This window comes from Fukomys damarensis, unplaced genomic scaffold (genome assembly GCF_012274545.1).
Source record: "Fukomys damarensis isolate Sample0158 unplaced genomic scaffold, DMR_v1.0_HiC HiC_scaffold_26, whole genome shotgun sequence".
NCBI classification, from domain to species: Eukaryota; Metazoa; Chordata; class Mammalia; order Rodentia; family Bathyergidae; genus Fukomys; species Fukomys damarensis.
The window spans coordinates 995,261-1,014,438 of NW_022900938.1; the positions used below are offsets into that span (position 1 = coordinate 995,261).

Below are 19,178 nucleotides of genomic sequence, written 5' to 3' on the forward strand. Positions count from 1 at the left end.
ATTCCTCAATGTGTTATTTTTATGCTCTCTTCCAATACAGTAAACAATTTGATTCAGTCATAATCCCAAACACTACTTTAGAATGTAAAAATATTTTCAAGTGAAGCATTTGACTTAGATGTGTTCTAAAAGTACATTATGGTAACTCTAATGACAATGCAAAATCTTTCATTCATATTGTATTGACATGAAGACTGACAACAGATGGGAGTGCACCCAAACTGTATTTCTTCTCATTATGTAAAAAAAGGAAGGTGGTCAAATCAGCCAGAGGAGAGGAACTGTACTTTAGCTAGACAGATTCATCATGATCCTCATTATACCAAAGCTTTTCTCAGCCCCTGGGTGACTGCTCAAACACAGTATTTCCCGCAGGTGCATAACCACAAGCACTACCAAGAGACAGGAGAAAGGGCTCCAGGTAAAGCTTAAGCACATTTTTCTCTTTTTCCATCTCTGAGGAACACTCTCGCCTCAGATCTTAGCAGGGAGGTTTCTTTGCTGGGATCTCTATCTCAGCAGGGGTCACCTCTCCTCATAGAGGGCTTCCCCAGTGCGCTAGAGCTGCCACCTCCCCCTCACTCTCCCAGGATGTATCAGCTTTAAACTTGCTCTTCCCTTAGAGCAGTATCCGGGTCGGCGCTGACCCCCAGCTTCTGAGGGGCCTAAGCATTGCCAGGATCTGCTTCCCTGAAGTCCTCTCCCTTTCTGTCTTTGGTGCCCAGTCTGTGAGCGGCCTGCTCTGAGACTCAGATCTACACTTACAACATCAAGCTGTGATGCTTTCGATTCTCTCAGCTGGTCAGGATCTCTCACCATTACTATGGAAAGTAGACCTTACATCTCTAATAGTTTTAATATTTTTGAAACAGAGAATAAATTACTTAAATGCATGAACAAACCAATTCAGAAATCAGCAGCTACTCGGGTCATGGTATCAATATATACTACTCATTTGCATGCTGAATGCTTTTTGTCAACCAAGAATCCTGGAAACATTTCCTTACATTCTTTCTGACTTTTGTGGTCAAGTGTTCCTTTCTCCAGAGATGACATATTAGGGGATAACTTACAAATTCTCTGATTTCTCCCCCACTATTGCCTTTTAAACCCGTGCTTAAATAAAGCCTAAATCCAGATCCATTACCTTTTGCTAATTTGAGGATGAAAGCGTCACATTATGCAGTGTTAACACTAGTATCAGTTCAATTATCCTCACATGGGGATTCACATAGAATATTACCAAATATTGGAAGCAGTAAGATTTTATTTTTAGAAGTTTCCAAATGGCCCCAGAGCCAACCTACTGGGTGCACTAGCAGGACAGATGCTACCTACTTGTTCCCACTAAGGGGACTCTTTCCTGTGTGCTCTGCCGAGTGTCCCTGTCCTTGAGAACAGCTCCCATTTCTTCTAATCGGCATTGTCTATATTCTCTGACGTGCCGTATGGGAGAAAGTAAAATAATACCTAAATTCTATTCATAGGTGCTTTCCCCATGAAAGCTACTAGTAAAAGACCAGGTTATTTTACAGTTGGCTTCAACAGAGAACAGAGATGGTGTACGAGGCACAACAACAAATAATTGGGTGTTTCTGCTATAACCTGTGGATGAGAAGGGAAGCCCTTGGCCCTCACGTGACTGCAAGATGGTCTGTAGTCACATCTCATGGCTTTGTGTGGTTGATTTTTTTATTCAAATTAAAGTTGGGGACTATGTAAACACATGATTTACACAATGCATTTTCCAGGGTGTGGTGTGTGTGGGGGTGAACCTCTGTGACCACAGGAACTGAATGTGACTGCTGGCCTGGTGCCAAGAGCCGGGCCAGGCCCGTGAGCCATAAAGTTTCCCCTGGGGTACCCAGGCTGACCTTTCTGGACACGTTATGCTGCCATTAGAGGTATGTAAAATCTGATAGGAAAAATTCTGTTTTGCATTTGTATTTGAGCAATGATGTGTGGATCTGGGTGTGCAATACCTTCTAAAGCTGAAGTATTGTAATCCACCGAGGAAGGAACCAGTGAGGATTCCATCCACTGAGGAGTATTTCTGAGGTCTGAGGTGGCACTGGACGGTAAGCTACATCCGTAAGACAAAACGTATATGCCCACTCACACACATATCCTGGGCACCTCCCTACCTCTTTGACCTCAAAGTCTAACACACAGAAGACTCTTCTCTGGTACTGATGCCAACACGATTAGTCCTAATGTTATTTTTTGTGGCAGGAAAATGTTGGTCATGAAGATAGAATGGGGCTATTACAGGTTTCTCAGATGTAAGGATAAGGTAAATATAATTGCAGAGAGATGTTCTTTTCCATTTTATGCTCTGAATTTCCCCCCAGCCCAATATGTAAGGTGGTCTCTGTGGGCTCTACCTTCCAGGTCGATCATAGTACCTTTTCCAAATCACGGCTTTCTGAAACCAGTGTATAGCAGAGGCTGGAAAGCTGGTTACAGCTTCAGTTATGAAAACTAATTAAAAGTTTTAATCAAAACGGACTGTAAATTTGATTTGCCTTTTATTGACCAATTTGGGTTCTACTCATAAGGACACCTGCCATGGAAAATATGGGACAGGAAGTGACCAGCAGAGTTCCCTGAAGTCCCTCACTGAGCCTTGGCACCCTCCACTTGGTCCTGGTCTCTCCAGAAGGTTCAGGCCACATCTTGTTCCTGTATGGCAGCACATGCTATTACCTCCTGCAGCAGACTCCTTTCTCCCCATGACAAACACAAAACTGTGCGGTACCCTAAGCTTTGAGGCTGTTTTCTCTAATGAACCACACCTTGCCAGTCAATTCCACTTAACCTGAATCTTAATGTTTTCCTCTAGGTAGTTAAGAAACTTTCTCCAGGAAACACGTTTGTATCTCTTCCCACGTGACCAGACCAGGCCCAGCAATGTGAAGCCAGGCCTTCAAGCTGCAGATACCTGGGCAAGCCCAAGAAGCCTCTAATGCTGTCATTTTAACGTCTGTGGCAGGTGACAGGTGTTTGCGGTCAGCAGACCTCCCCAATTTCCTCAATCAAGCTTGGCCACGACACTTGGTACTGTGCTGTTGCCAGACCTGACCACTGCTCATTCCTGAACATCCCTCAGTCACAAGAGCCTCAAATCTACAGAACAGCACAGGGATCTCTGACTTCTTGGGAAGAAACTTAGTTTCAAATGTTTACTATCAGCTGAGGTCACTCTTGGAAAGTCAGTTACTGAGGACTAAGCACAGTCACGGTCAAGGACAGGCTGCCTATATGGTGGCACATACTGTATGGTCCAGGGGTGTCGTGGACCCTGCCACCTAAGTGTGTGTAAGTGTACTGTGCTCTGTGATATCAGGCAACAAACTGACCTCAGGATGCTTTCTTGGCATGTATCCATGACGAGTGACACAGACGTACTCCAATCTACAGATACACCCTCTAGGCAAATCAATTAATCAATACACATATACCCAGAAATATAAGTGAAGTACAATATTTCAAAGACTTTGATATTGCTTTAAGATTTTTTTACTTAAATTTGTATTTAGATTTCAGTAATAGCATTACAAATACATGTGGGTATCATATATTTTAGAGGAAAACAAAGATAAAGACAATTATTAAAACTTATGAGCAAAAGACATCATAAAGCGATCACTGTACTAATCACCTCTATACTTCCCCAGAATAAAATTAATAAAAGACAAATATGGTTATCACTAATCTCTTAAACCACAAAGACATATCAAACTGAACTCATTTAACAAAGATTTTCCTTATTTTGCATCAATATTTGTTAAAAAACCTTCTAGCTTATAAACACAGGTAAATACGTTTTATGAAAATAAACCCGAATAGTAGAAATTCTGATAAGCATGTTTGTTTCAGCATTAGTAGAGCTAATTGGTACAGCTCAAGAAGTTTAGCAAGTCTGTGAATCTGCTCGGTCATCAACCTCCAAGCTTTAAATCACGTATTTGCACGTCTTATGCAATCACAGCCTGAAAAGCAGACCAGGGTGTCGAAATGCCAACTGGTCCTATGTCTTCCCCACTGGCCCCTCCTTTTACTGAGGAGGCAGTAATAGCTTCACTTTCCTTTCTCTGAAACCTATTGCTGTTAGATTCACTTTTCTGTTCTCAGGTATTGATTACATCACTCTGCTTGAGCTGAATTTGGGGAGCCAAAGGAAAGACAAAAGAAAAAAATTTAATGATTTCAACAATTTTGGGGGGCCATTTATGCAAACATTTCCCCAAGATTTGTAAAAATATAAAAATCATACTGCATATTTGGGGTTAACAGATTACTTAATAAATCATCATCATGTGACCTGAGAAATGAGTGCCGTAACTTACAGCTTAGAGAAGGACAATGACCAAGCTGGATTTGTCTTTTTTTTTAATCATCACAATCAACTGAAGAGCTCTGAAAAAATTTCTGGGCCCCCATGCCGCTTGGGGTGTGTGTGTGTGTGTGTGTGTGTGTAGCAATGGAAAACAGCAGCACCCCAGGTCATTTTTGTGTAAAACTACCCTGAGCCAGAGTAAGCACTGGATTTTATGGGGTCAGTACGAATAAAAGAAGTTACACTCATTACTACTGTTTTAGACTGATTGTATGTGGAAATGATGGTATGGAGAGATCAGGTCAAACAGAATACGGCCCTGAAGTTAATCTCACTCATCTCACGTCACTGTTCACACACGATTGCTAGAAACCGCACCACGGCAGGTCAGCTCTGAGACATCTGGACTGGACAGTGCTGCCCGGAGCAGGCCCCTGAGCAGTGGCCTTAGCACCTCCTGGACCTCCTAGAAACGCCAGGGCCTGCCTGTCAGGAGCGATGGGTGTAGCCGTAGGGTCCACCAGCTGTGCATGGTACAAGACACGTTTGCTAAAATTGGGAACCCAGAGACAGCCCTGTCCCTGTACACAGCAGACAGACAAGACTCCTCAGAAGCCAGGGAGGGCCAATGGGTCAGCTTCTGACGGTCCCCTCGCCGGCCTGTTATGAGAGTAATCAGCACTTGTGAGGAACAGAGTGTGCGGTACTCTGCCGGAGGCCTCGGCATGCATCTTTTCATTTTACCCTCACAATCTGATGAAGAAGATACTAGGACTGACCCCATTTTCTTCGTGTCAAAACTGAGGAGAGAGACTGAGTAATAGCTCCAGGTCCCCAGAAGCCCGGGAAGGCTGTCTTAAAGCCTGTGCCACTGTGCGCATGGCAGAACCATTGTGGCTGGGTCCTGGATCGCTCGTGTTCTGGGGACACAGCGAGCGTACCAAGTGCCTGCCTTCACACCCACCAGGCTGGCTTGTTATGCCCTCGTGCAGGGCACAGGAACTGCAGAGCAGACTCCGCAGAGAGGGCAGGGAGGTCCATGGTCTAAAGAGACAGCTGCTTCCTGCACTTTCTGCCCTAGGGTCAGAGTGCAGAGGGCTGTACTTAGTAGGAGACTTCCCCAGCTCCATGACATTGCAGGGTCCAGCGCTTAACTGCTTCTTCATTATCAATTAATTAAAACGTCCATGCGTTTGACTTTGGCACAGCCTGGACAACACCACGATTAGACAGATCCTGAGATCTGCCTCAAATGGGCAGCGTGAGGACCAGCTGTGCAGGAAGGCGGTGATGGGACGTGATGAGATGTGAGAAGCAGCAAAGAGCCTCTCAGGCAAAGCAGCATCCAACTGTCCCCAGAGCACGACACTTCAGAGACACATGCCGGACTACTCAGTTCAGGGCAGACCTCTGGAAGAAGCAGCAAGATCACAGACCAAGTTGCTTCATTCTCCTGCAGCCCTCAGGTGGTCCTTGGCAGGAAGCAGTGCCTGAGAGAATGGGCAGAGGAGAAGGTAGGCTTGGGTGGGGCTGGGAAGGCAGCACATCCTATCTGCACCCAGGATAACAAGGCACCCTGTGGCTGCAGATGGGCGGGGAGCGGTGGGAGACATCGCCTGTCTAGGACACCGAGTGCTGATGGGGACACTTGGCTGCCCCAGGAAAACTCACTGTGAAACCAAACAACCGACTAATCAGATACGGGTGATGCGTCTAGAGCACTGGGGCGCTTTCTGTGTAGTGCACATGTACACCTGGCCCCTCAGTGCCGTCAAAGACCTGCAGGTCGGTGAAGCAGAAGCAGGGCTCCTGCTGTGCAGCGGGGACGGCGTCTACAGGTGGTGTCCGGTAGCTTCCAGCTGCTTAGCTCCTCTTCTCTCCTCCCCTCCCCTCAGCCACTCCTCACCGGGCCTTGGACTCACTCTCTTCTGTGCTGAGAGCCTTAGCTTCTTCCCACAGCTTAATTCCCGTAGTTTAATAAAAGTCCTTGTACAGTGCCTCGTTCCTTAGAGGAAAGTCTCCTTAATTATTAAGAATGAGGACACATAAACAATGAAACAGAGTGGTGACTTTAATATGAATTTCATATGAAAATACTTAAGACTTTTTGGTTGTTCAATTTGGGAAAAAAAAATCTCAAGGTTGCATCTTTATTCAGACGCTTCAATGTACTCAACCCACTGTTAGAACAACTTCACTGAATGTCATTTTAAGGGCAAATGTCAGAAAAAAACTTCACTTGTAAAAGCTCTGGTTCAGCCTCTTCTGAAAAGCAGGGTTAGCCTTTGGTTTAGCAATGTCGCTGTGTACTAAATTCTTTGTGGGGGCTAGAAATAAAATTGAGTGTTTTATTGAAACAGGCCATTAACAGTCATACTTATTCGAAAAGGCCTGCTTCAGGAGGCAGATAAGGCTTCCAGTCACTCAGAAGATGCTCAGCGGTGCGGAGGTGGGATGTGGGGCCACCAGTCTCAGACCTTTCTGGCGGAAGTCTCTCCTCAGCAGCTGGGGTACCAAGCACACTTTATGGCAGGCTCATCTTTGAATTTTCCATCTCAGTACTGGCAAGTGCTTATGAATGAAGATTAACCACTTTTGCATAAAGTGCCAAACCGCCTCCCCACAGCAGCAGAATGCAAATGGGAGCAAAAGAGCAAAGGACAGCGAAAATGAATGCAGCAGATCTCAGGCGGTGCGAGCTCAGGGAGGACGCCTGGCAGGCTTTATTTGCATTCATCTCTGGCATGAATTTTCTATTTAATTTGAAATTATTTGATTTGCTAGGTCTCTTACGGCTTGAGAATATAAATAAATGCCTTTTCTAAAAGTGATTTGACACTGGCTCCTATAAAGACCTGCTTTGATTGCCAGGTTTTAAAGCAAACATGTGTTTCCATAGTGATTCAGTGACCTGGACCTGGGACAAGCGCCCACTTGTACCAGCAATTCAATTATGCGCACTTCTTTCAAGATGCAGTGATGGAAGCTCGCGTCTTTAAAAGCCACCTCTCCTCAGAGATGCCTCAGGAAGGTGAGGCGGCTGGGTTGTAGGAAGCGGAGGTCAGAAGAAGAGACACACCCCAGCGGCGCTTTCCCCACAGGTCACCCTGCTTTGCCTCTGCCCCCACGAATCCCAAATCTCAGAGGGGTTCAGACGACAGATCTTCACACAGCCCTTCGGCCCTCAGAGCACCGAACACCTCACTGCAAAGCACAGACGCTGAGAAGGAAACAGCTCGCCTTTCTCTTCTTTGTCTCCTTTCCCCATCTCTTCCACTAGTCCTGGCTGATTTGTAGAGCAGGCAGTGCTTTGCCTTACTATCTGACACACACCCATTCAGCACTGACAATGCCGGCTCCGTGGGGATGCTGGTCGGCGTGGAAGCACAGCGGAGCTCCTACTGTCCACCTAGCACTTCCCTGAGCACTCTCCGTGTATTTCCACACGTCATGGCTTCCGGTTCTCGGGCCAGCCCTGGGGAGCATGGATTTGTGTTCTTCCGTTCCCATTTCATACAAGAAGAAGCCAAAGCACAGAGAGGAAGGGGCACACATGTCACACAGCGGTGAAGCAGCTGCACTGAGACCAGAACTCAAATTCGCTTGGCTCCAAGCTCTGGCACCCAAGCAGCTTACAGATTGGCGACGGAGACAGACATGTTCACAGAAACACAAAAAGAGCCAGACAGGGAGGTGAGGAGGAACTCGAGTAGTGGACCAAGGGAGTCAGGATTGGAACTGGCCAGGCTCTGGGGAGCAGCACTGTGGCCTGTCCTGCAGAAGGTCTCAGCCCAGGGAGGGCTCGAGGTCGGCAGGCTTGCAGTGAGAGGGGTGGGTGCTTGTCAGACTTTTTATGCTACTTCTCAGGACAACACTGCACAGCCATCTCCTAAGAAAACAGCTTGTAGTTCTGCAATGTAACCCTGGGCTGTCCAAGAGAGCTCCTGCCTAAACCTGGCGAAGGAAACCTCTAGTCTGTAGCTCACTCTGGGAGGCTGGCTCCTCTGTCACTGGATAAACACCTGCCTGGGGAACCCACCACCTCTTCAGAGACTATTCCAGCTTCAACCACACCACAGTAGCTCCTCTCCTTCAGTCCATCCTGTTAGTAAACATTTGATGACTTTCTCAAAGTAGCAGAGAAAGTCAGGTTCTTCCTCCTTCCTGGGAATGTCTCAGGTAATGGCTGACAACCACGAGCACCAATTGTGCTGACTGCTCTGATTGCACTGGCAAAGGTGGGAAGAAACACAGGGAGGTGAGGGAGAGGGCCAGGGCCTGGACCCCGACAGGAGAGGATCAGCCTGCTCTCACCTCTACCTACTCCCTCTGGGTCCCCAGGCTTCCCAGCAGCAAGCTCCACTCACTGTGCTGGTTTCCTGGTGTCTCAAGCTGACGCTCTCAGGGAAGTCCCCAGCTGCTGGCTTCCTCTGGACATAGAGAAGCCCTGCTCCCCAACTGGCCACCTTTATCAACTCCGGGTCATCTGAGGAGTGACGCAGGTGGAGACAGAAACCCGGTTGTGGCAGGACCTTGGGCGTGGCTGAGTAATCAGTGAGCTGGTGGCTTCAGCCATCTGAGGCTGGAGGCCTCACCTTTGGAGAGACTGACTGCTTCCTTCTGTACAGCTCAAGGTTTGCCTTCAGGCTGGCGTCAGCGATCACTCAGCTCTCTGTGCTTCTAACTGGGCCAGGGGCAGCTGTACCACAGCACCTGCAGCCTTTACTCAGAGCAGCCCACAGGTACAGACACCACAGGCCAGGACAGTGCTGTCATGCCAAAGGTCAGTTTTTGGTGTGGCCGCCTGCTAAGGGCTCCACAGCTTCAGGGCGGTACCAGCATGAGCACATTCGTCAGTCAGCAAATGTTGCCAGCACACTCCCCTGAACTGCTCCCCCTGCTCTAGAACCTGTTCCTGGTTCTGGACCCAAGTAGAAGTTCTGCTGGCTGACTGTGCAGCCAATGTAAAACCTGTGAACCATGTTCAGGGTGAGCATCCTGTTGGGGTCACTCTGGCGTAGGCATCCTCAGTGGGGGAAGGGTGCTGTGAGGGACCCACGCGGGGGCACAGTGGAGCAGCCTGCTTTACCTACAAAAGCAAGTCCTACATCTACTGCCTCTGCTCCTTTGATCTTCTAGGAAACCTAACGTCAGACTCACTCTGAATGCAGCTGAATGCTAAGGGCCTCTGTGACCACCGCAGGGTGGAGAAGACACTGCCTGTTTTCTGCCATGCACATTAAGATACAAAATACATAATTACACTTGCACAAGATGGAATCCCAGCTCTGCCTCGTAACCAGGCTTGGGATCTAAGCAGGTTACTCTCCATGTCTCTACTTCCTCACTGGTGACTCGGGCATAAGAATAGTAACTTCCTTGGGGGGTGGAAGTGCAAACGAAATGCACTCCCATTTGTACAGTGATTACAGCAAGTACAACAAACACACTATAAAAGGATATAAATAGTCCCTGCGGTCTGTGCCATGTTCTGCTGTCCTCACTTTACAGGTGAGTCTGGGGCCGAGCTGGTCAGGGTTAGGGTTGAACCAGCGATGAAGTCGCCTTGCAAAGCAACTGTTACCCGAGCTGCCCTCCTGTGGTCACACCTTCCCTCGCTGCCACTGAGGGAGAGGTTGGGGTGGCCCCAAGAGAATGGGGTCAACTGCAAAAGCCAACCCACCACCCACTGAAAGCCAGGCTCTGCTTTCTGCCCTGCTGACAGATGTGAGCCTTGCTTACCAAGTTCAGACCAAAACGCTTATCTCCAGAGAACAATAAACAGTGTCACACAGAAGGATAAAGTCCAAGGCAAGTCCTAGAGCTAGTGAAGAGACCATCTGACGTGTACTAGGCCTCCTTCCATGCATTCCTAGTTTAGGTAATTGTGTCAAAGGGGATAAAATAATTCATATAATTTTAATATCCTTGGAGTTTATTCTAATGTAATCACAGATAATAAAAACTTATTTTTGGGTTGGGGATTTAGCTCAGTGGCATAGCGCCTGCCTGAAAGGGCAAGGTTGTGATTTCGATCCCTGGTATCAAAAAACAAAAACAAAAAAGCCTCATTTTGATCGTTTTTAGTGTGTTCAAAATTCTAGAGGTCATATTTACTATTTAGCAATTTTTCTGTTTCCTACTGTAACAAAAATAGAAATTTGTCACTTGAAATGTTTAATGGAAAAATTAGTAAATATTTTTTAAAAGAACTTCAAATATACAGATCTTTACAGATTTAATGAATTATACAAATAATCCTTTCCTCTTAAAGAGGTTGCTCTGATAAACTCCATTTTGTCTTCTTTCCAAAGTACAGAGTACAATGCTCCTGATAAGCTAAGTGTTCCACAAAGACAAGTACAGAAAGAGGAATAAATGTCTTCTCCTTTTGTTTTTCCTTGCTTGGTTGCAACAAGTTTTTAATAATTTATTTCCGAGTGTTCAACACCTTGTGCTGTTATCTCTTTCAGTGCCACTATCAGAACCAGCACTGTCAAACGCTGTCCTAGCCACATGACTTTGTACACCTTGGAATGGACAGGAAGTGGCCCTGTCCCTGCCCCACCTGACACTGTCATATCAGAGTCAAAGCTGAGCCACAAGCCTCATCTCCCTCCACATGGTCCCTGCCAGGCCCCATGTGCCCAACCTCAACAACGCAGCTTCCCCAGCAGCTCCCACGTACTTTTGCTTCTTAGCACACAGTCTACACCGAGAGCCAAATCACCAGTTAAGTCTTCTAGTTCCTCTTCAACAAAGCCTCCACTGCCCAGAAAAGAAAGACTGAAGTTTACCTTTTCTATGGAATATGAAAAAAGGAAAAATTTCATCCAATGCAAACACGTGACCACCAACCTCATCATTACAAATGTATGTAACTCCAGCGCAGAGATCAATGTTGGCTGCTCTTGACCCTCTACATGGACTCTCGGGGCTCTGAAAACCTTCCTGTGGCCTGCCTCGTCTACCCCATTAACTTCAAGAGCAGGTATCATGTCCCACTACTTTGTACTGCCCTATGGCTCAACTCACACCAGGGAAATTCAGAAAGTACCACATGCTTATGAGGGCCTATCAGCCTTAGAAATATGTAATTTCTTCCAAATCATTTTTCTGAAGATTGAATCAGAGCAGTTTGTACAGTAGCTCAAACATCATACAGGCCACACAACTAAATATAATACCATGTATTATTTCCCACTGGAAGACTTTCTATTAGTCATCCAATCTACCGTAAAGCAATTTGGAGGTGTGAATGTGTCAGGTCTTGATCAGGTGTTTGATGAAATAGATCTAACTCTTACAGTCTTGATTCCATTTGTACCCATTCCTGGCAGATTTACAGCTACAAGCAAACAGAGTTGTCTGGGTTTACCTAATGCTAACGATTTCATTATCCGGGTGTGTGATATACTTTCAGAGAGTGCAACCTGTGGGCCCAACACTGTCTGTAGAGGGTGGGTGTGTGGGTGTGTGTCCCCAGGGGAACCAGGGGAACGCTCTGAAGGTTATTCAGTGGGACATGCAGCTGCTGTACCAAGAGAAACAGGAACGCAACAGAATAACCAATAAATCATTCTGACTCCAACTGCTCCACAAGTGAGATGGCTTTAGTTTCCAAGGGCTTAACCAAAGAGGATTTCTGGGAGGAGGTGCCCTTTGTACTGGACACGATGAGAATGGCAGTTCAGGTAGAGGAAGAGTAAAAGTGAAGCCTCTTTGAGAGAAGCAAACATGCTCAGGGCCTAGATATCAAGGAAGAATTTACCAGGGCCCCACACACTGTCCCTATCAGGTGCAGTGTGTTCTGTGCACTTAGTGCAGTACAGTGTTAATGTGGCCCTAGCAGGGAGGCAAGACCGCAGGCAGGGAGCAGTTCACGGCACCCCAAGGCAGGCTGGGAGAAGGCGCTGATGACGTGGTCTCTGCTACACCCTCAGCCAGCTGGCAAGGCAGGCCCAGGGAAGGCTTTGTCTCATTTTTTTTTTTTTTAAGCTAACAGGAAAGCTTCTTCTCATTCTCACCCTGCTTATTTTTCCCTCTTGGCCTTGCCCACAGCATTTCCAGGTACGAAGTTCTGAATCTAAACCTTATTCATTGTCTCTATTACCCGTGAAAAGCTGAATTGAAAACTGGATTTCAATTTGATGGACTTCAATTTGATGTAACTTGACTTTTGTCCCTGGAGTTTTACAAAAATATATATTTAATCTAATATTAAAGGGTTCTAAAAACAAATAAAAGCTGTATAGCTGAGTTTCACACAGGTCCAGGAAAGCAACTCCTAAACTAAACTTAGGGTTTCATTTGATTTTTTACTTGGTTTTATACTTGGAAAGTGACCAACACTATTATGTAATCTACCAAGCTTGGTCTTGACAAAGACATAACTGGACACTGAAAATCTTGTTTTACTAAACACTTCTCTAGAAAATATGAGGAAGTAGTAGAGATGGAAAATGTCTTCAAATATTAATCTGTGTGCATATCTACTTCTGAATGACTACTAGCCAGATGTAACTGGATTTCACTTCTCATTTCAAGCTTTCAAATGATATTGACTAGACAGTGGAGATCATGCCAGATGCTTCATAGAGAACACGGGGTCAGGGATAAGGAAAGACAATCTCAACACACACAGTGGATGCAGCATCCGTCGGTGTCTGATAGGTCCTATGGCCATGTGCATGATGGGAAAAATAATTTGACCAAGCTCTCCTCCTCTTCAACCCTCGGGACAACAAGCCACTTGTTTTACCGCGGCCTCTGGTGTCTGGCAGCTGTCACACCTGTGCAGTCATTTACTCCTTCACTGTTCCTCTGCGTACCTGCTCCACACCAGGCTCTGTGCTGGGGGCTGGGCAAAGAAAGGTGAGCAAAACACTCAGACACACAGGCAGCGCACTGGGTAGATCCCGTCCTCGTCCACTGCAGGTATCTTCAAGGCTCCAGCCAGGCAGCACCACTATCTGCTTTGTGGAGAGGTAGCCACAGCCTGCATCTTAAGGCTGAGATCCTGCAGCCAGGTGCAGCCAGGTGGGAAATGAATCGATCCCCTGCCACTTCTTCCACAAGTCTGGTGCCACTGCTTTGATTCATGCATGTAAATGGAATCATTCAAGAATTACCTGGTGAGTTCATTACCACGGAGACGTCTTAGTATTTAAAAGAGCTAGATTCTTAAGACACCAAAGGAAGCAGGAAAATTATCAATGGGAAAAAGCAATATTTTCTTGTTGCTCCAAGATTTGCTCTCTACTTCTCAGAGAAAAATCACTGTGAAACACATTGCCCAAGCCATTTCCACGCACTTCCTCACTGTTTCCTGAGCCTGCTGTCTTCCATGATCCCTCTTTCTTCTCACTGCATCTTGAGATTCTAAAAGGCAGAAGCTGTATGGTGCAGCAGTGATCTAGACATAGAGGCCTCTGGGCAGAACTGGATGGCCATTGGGTGCTGTGTCAGCGAGGGGATAGACGCACAGTCAGGAAGGTGAGGGCGCTAAGTGCCAGCAGGAGCAGCAATGTCCTCGTGCTGTCTTTCCTCCATCTTTTCCCTAGGTTTCCTATGAGTACTCTTAGACTTACTGCTTCCTTTTCTGAGTGCTCTGTTTTCAGAATAAACTCCAGAATTGTGCTGGAATTTTATTTTTTTTTTCTTTTTGTCTAGGCTTTGGGGCTTCACTCTGAAATCTCCCTAAGACGGGGAACTATAAGAGATCAGTCCCAGGCATGTAAGCCCAGGATAGCAGCCTGGGCCAGAGACCAACACTGCTTTCACGGGGGCGGGGGACCTGTTCCTCTATCCATGTCAAGTGGGAATGAGGATGCATGACTAAAAGCAAGAATGGGCAGGGATGGGCAGTTCTGTGCTTTCCTCATCAGAGGTCTTGTCCCTTTCTTATTTTTTTCTCTACAAAAGGAAAATAAATTGCTGCTACTTGCCAACCCCCATTTTTAAGGAAGCTAAGACCAAGTTTCTCAATGTTTCAATAATGAAAATCATTTTAAATATAGCCTATTTTAAATATCAAATTAAATAATTTAAAAATCAGAGCCAATAGACAAAGTACTACATTACTTATAAACTACATTCATATCACCCACCAATTAAGAATCACTGATCTGAATGACAACAGTCAAATGTTTGACATCAGTGTTTATCATCAATATGATTAGTAACTTTTAAGATCTGCACTTTGATTTACATATCCATATTCTCCATAGGTAGCCTGAAAATTGTAATGCACTTTTAACACTAGGACTTACAAATATGAGCGTGACTTTCTAAATTTCTTTAACCTATGTTTTACAAAATGATTTAAGGCATTTATAATCAAATACAAAAGCTATCCCCAAAATGAACCACCATAATTTATTTTCAATATGAAATAAAGATATACTCTTACTTTCTTGAGAAGCACTGCCTTTCCGTAAGGTTTCTGCACCAAGTACTTGAGTCATGAGACCACTCTTCCGGCTGTGGTCTGAGCCCAGAGTGACTGTGTCTGCTCCTGCTCTGGCGTGTGGCTAACAGACCTCTGTTTATAGGAGGTCACAGCCAGCTGAGCTGGGAGCAGGCTTGGCAGAGTTAGCAGGTCAGAGATCCTCATGGGTTGCTAAATAACCTATGTAAGCAGCAAACCACGAAGCTAATGGAGAGAGAAAGAGAGGGAGAAAAAAAAGACGGAGAAAAAAGCAAAACTCAACTTAATGATAATTAACCTATTGGCTAGACTGAACAGTCTTTGCCCAAAGATAAAAGAAATTCTGCACTGAGCAAGAAATATTCAATTAAATATAGACTCAAATTTATTTGTAGTGAGTTTCTTAGAATACTGGTATTCCTAGGGTTTGGCATCATTTTCAAAGATGTGAAGACTTTGCAGGAAGATAGCCTGGCATTGTGGTCTCAGCTATTCAGGAGGATGAACCAAGAGGACTGACTGAGCTGCAGGCCAGCCTGTGGGCAACACAGGAAGAACCCCTTGGAACAAAACAAAAAACAAAACACCTCAAGATTTTGCAGGATTAAAAAATAATTTTAAAAAATGTTCAGTGTAAGTCTTGAATCAAAAAGTAGAGCAAATTTGAGGAAAAATTAATTGTACCTGTACAGATTCTTAGTAAATTACCACTTTGGTTTAGTACATACTCAATATTGATGAAATAGCTAGATGTGTTTAATCCACAGATAAGAAGGATATGGTAAGATTCTGACTCCTACCGTAATAAGCTTTAGGAATACAGAAGGCAGCAATCTCCAAAATGTGGATACCTCAAGTCCAATGGTGTAGCTTTCCATGGATTCCCTGACCCTGGGACTGACAGGGGGAGCATCACGTATGAGCTATACAGTTACTTACAACTGACCTTCACATTTTTACTGTTGGCATGCTACAGTAAGCTTTTCCTCTTTAATTTTTCTATCAAATATCCCATAGGGTTACTGTACGGTGTTATGTCTATCACGAAGTAACGCTCACGGCTAGTCAGCAATATTTGCAGATTTTTTTCCTATTTGACACTGCTAATTATTGTACACTGGCTTCCTTAATTATCTTCACTTGACATACTCAGGACAGCAAGAGATTCCATTAGCTACCAAAATAGACAGACATGGGAACAGGAACAACAACAACAACAACAAACGGATATAAGTAAAGTTTATGGCTTTCTTAGGCTCAAAAGTCTCCTCTTAAATGGGCCAATCACCTAAATGAAGAGAATCCCCACAGTAATAGACCCTGGGCCAAGGACTGAATCATCAGCACAGAAACAGAAAACCTGTTGTGATCTGTCAGCCACTGATGTATGAGAATGGAGTGAAAGAATCAACTCATGGGGAAGAAGTGAAGCCATGGCAGTGCTCCCAAGTTATCATTTACAAGGTATGGTTGCTGATTTACAGCCAACCCTAGTATGTTCATGTTTGGAAAGAATTTCCTATCACTGCAAGAAAATATTTCCTTTTGCAAATGAGAAAACTGAGGCTCTAGAGGCATAAGGAACTTATCAAAGTCACACAGTGAGAAAGTGCCAGGGCCAGGACTTGAACACGGGTCTTCCATCCTTTATTCATACAAGAACATGTCACAGAGCTTTTCCTATACAGATAGACCTGTGCCAGGTACCAGCTAGAAGAATATAAATGATAGAGAGCCTGGCCTTTAGAACTTTGATCTGATGGGGTTACCAGACACACACAGAGAACACAAGTCCACAGGAGCCATGAGGAAAGTCCAGTGTCATCAGAGCATGTGGAGTGGGATACAAGTGGGGGACAAATGACCAAGATTAGCACGATCAAGAAGCTTCCAGGTCAGTGTTAGAGCTCAGCAGGTCTCTGAATTAGCCAGGTAAAGGGGTACAGTTAAGGAGGAGACAAGGGGGAAGAACATCATCCATGGAAAGACATAGCTTAAAATAAAGACATAAGGTTTCTGGGTGACCTAGGATTCATACTAAAATTCTGTTGACTTGAGTCTACCCTGTAGATAACAGTCAGTGCTGAATTCACAGAGTGCAATGTATGGGCCCTGAAGACTGAAACCAGGCTTTGGAACATGGCCCCAGTGGAAAAGTCTTGCTTCTGCAACCAGCCAGCCACAGCCTAGGCAGCAGATGAGTTGCTGTCCCAGCTGCACCCTGTATAGCTGCCCTGGGTCCTTGGCCGGAACTGGGAGGTGGGAGTAATAAGATTTCTCTCCTTCCTAATGGTATTGTGTGAGTACTTGTAGAGGCACAGTCACACTCAACAACTAGGCCACATACTGAGAGGTCCAACAGGAGACTTTATTAGGGAAGGCAGGTCAGGGAGAGAGGAGAGAGGGGAGGAGGAGGAGGAGGAAGAAGAAGAGGAAGAGGAGGAAGAGGAAGAGGAGGAAGAGGAAGAGGAGAAAGAGGAATAAGAGAAGAACAAAGAAAGGAAGGTCCTTTTATTGGTTTGGGGCTGGGCTATTGCTTATATATGAGGAGTGAGCTACTTTTAACCTATCATGGGCCAGGTTGCCTTTTATGGGTTCAGTCCTGCAGAAACGTCTCCGGACCGCTGTGGCCTTGGAGGGGGAGAAACTAAAGATAAGAGCATGAGGTCATTTTAAGAGGCAAGAAGAACCAGGAGAATACACAGCCTGTGATGGCGGCGGCGTCAGGTCCCTAACAGTACTTCTATTCCTCAGCAGGAAGTGTAAGTAATCGTATCTATTCCAGAGTGATGTTGTGAGGATTAAAAGATAAGTGCAAAACCATACAGCATTAGCATTTGGGTAGCAGGAATATGATCCCGTTGGTTTCTTTTCCTGTGATAGTGTAAAAGCCATATAAATCTGACCAACAAAACAAAGACAGAAAAACCTGTGGCCTTCACTTCCTTTACAGGAGGTTTTATTCAGATACTCAACTGACCAGAAGCAAGTCAATGAGAGCTAGATTGTGCAGATTCTTTTTAGAAAGATTTTCTTAGACACTAAACTAGATGAAATGAAATGAAACAAACAAAACAACTTTGCCTGAGTTAAGAAAAGAATATATCCTGCAGTCAGGCCTTGACCTGGAACTCAATGCTCTGAAAGGCAGCCCCCTCCACCTCATTTGGGCACCCAGGGTCAGGTCTTCTCTCCTCCCCTCTGGCAGTGCCCTTCCCAGCTTCCCCACACCTACCAAGCCTTCAGACCCTTCTCCTGGCAGGGCAGATGAGGATGAGAACTGAAGGAGAATGGCTTGAGAAAGGCCTGAGTTGAGTGGTACATGGAAGGCACTAGAAGGCTATTCCTACCACAACATGGCTATGGGTGAAACAGACACAGCGGGGAGATGAAATGTAAAATCAATACACAGTGAGAAGACACAGGGGGAAGACAAGGCCAGTACGACACCTGACTGCCATCCCTGACACAATCAACTCCAGGAGCAGCCCAAGTATAGGAGGAGTGCACTGGGTGTGCAGACCTAGCCAGACCTCGGCCATCACACACTCCCGGGGTGAGATGCCTCCAAAAGTACTCTACAAGTGCTGGGTGGGTCTATTCTTCCCGCTGAGCGGGACAGGAAGTGCAGTGTGTTCAGTTTCCGGTGTACTGTAACACATTAGCCCAGTCCCATTTGTTTCTTTGCAATCTTTCTGCTCTATAGGTGCAAAGCCCCGGAGGAAAGTCTGCTTCTGTCCTCCAGGTTCCAGGGACTGCCTGTGGACTATGGTCCAGGTCCCCTCTTCACTCCATACTCAAAGTCAGCAATGTCCCATTTTCCATTTCAGCCAGAGAGTCGCCATTATCACAGCATTTCTACTGCAGACCTCAAAATCTTAGCATTTGTGTATCAAATAAATGACCGTATTTTAGTTGTAATTTTTAATATCCCCTGTACACCTAAAGTAATCCAATACTTAGGCAAATATATATATATATACATATATGTATATATATGTATATATATATATATGGCCTTGAACTCACTGCAATCCTCCTGCCTCAGCTTCCTGAGTGCTGGGATTACAGGGTTGTGCCATCACACCCACTTCAATGTCTTTTTTATTTTTATTTTTTTGGTACTGGGGACCTTGCACTTTCGAGGCAGGTGGGCTTTTGAGGCAGGCAGCAGAACCACTGAGCATTGTAAATCCCCGGTCCCCTGGGCATATATATATTTATATTTATAATTTCTTTTTTTTCCTGGCTAAAGTAATGCACATCTTTGATCTACTTCTGCCTTTTTAAAAATTACTTTTTCCAATAACAAAAGTGAGGAGCAAAACAATTTTGCTTCTAGCAGTTTAAACAGATAAAAATCAGTGTGACTTAAAATCCAGGTTGGTCTTGTCAGGCTTCGATGAAAAC

The 19,178-nt window shown here is 45.4% G+C and overlaps 1 protein-coding gene across 3 annotated transcripts in view; it reads right to left on the minus strand.

Moving 5' to 3' along the window:
• Nucleotides 1–19,178, minus strand: part of Spats2l (spermatogenesis associated serine rich 2 like) — a 123,140-nt gene that overhangs the window by 74,251 nt on the left and 29,711 nt on the right. Inside the window, exon 1 of one of the 3 annotated variants that reach the window (XM_010617590.3) lies at nucleotides 8,935–9,056. The exons of 1 other annotated variant lie outside the window; for it this stretch is intronic. The gene's annotated coding sequence lies outside the window, so the exon portion shown is untranslated. Of the gene's footprint in view, nucleotides 1–8,706; nucleotides 8,808–8,934; nucleotides 9,057–19,178 lie in introns of those variants that run through there. One more of the 3 variants, XM_010617588.3, reaches the window with a different exon arrangement.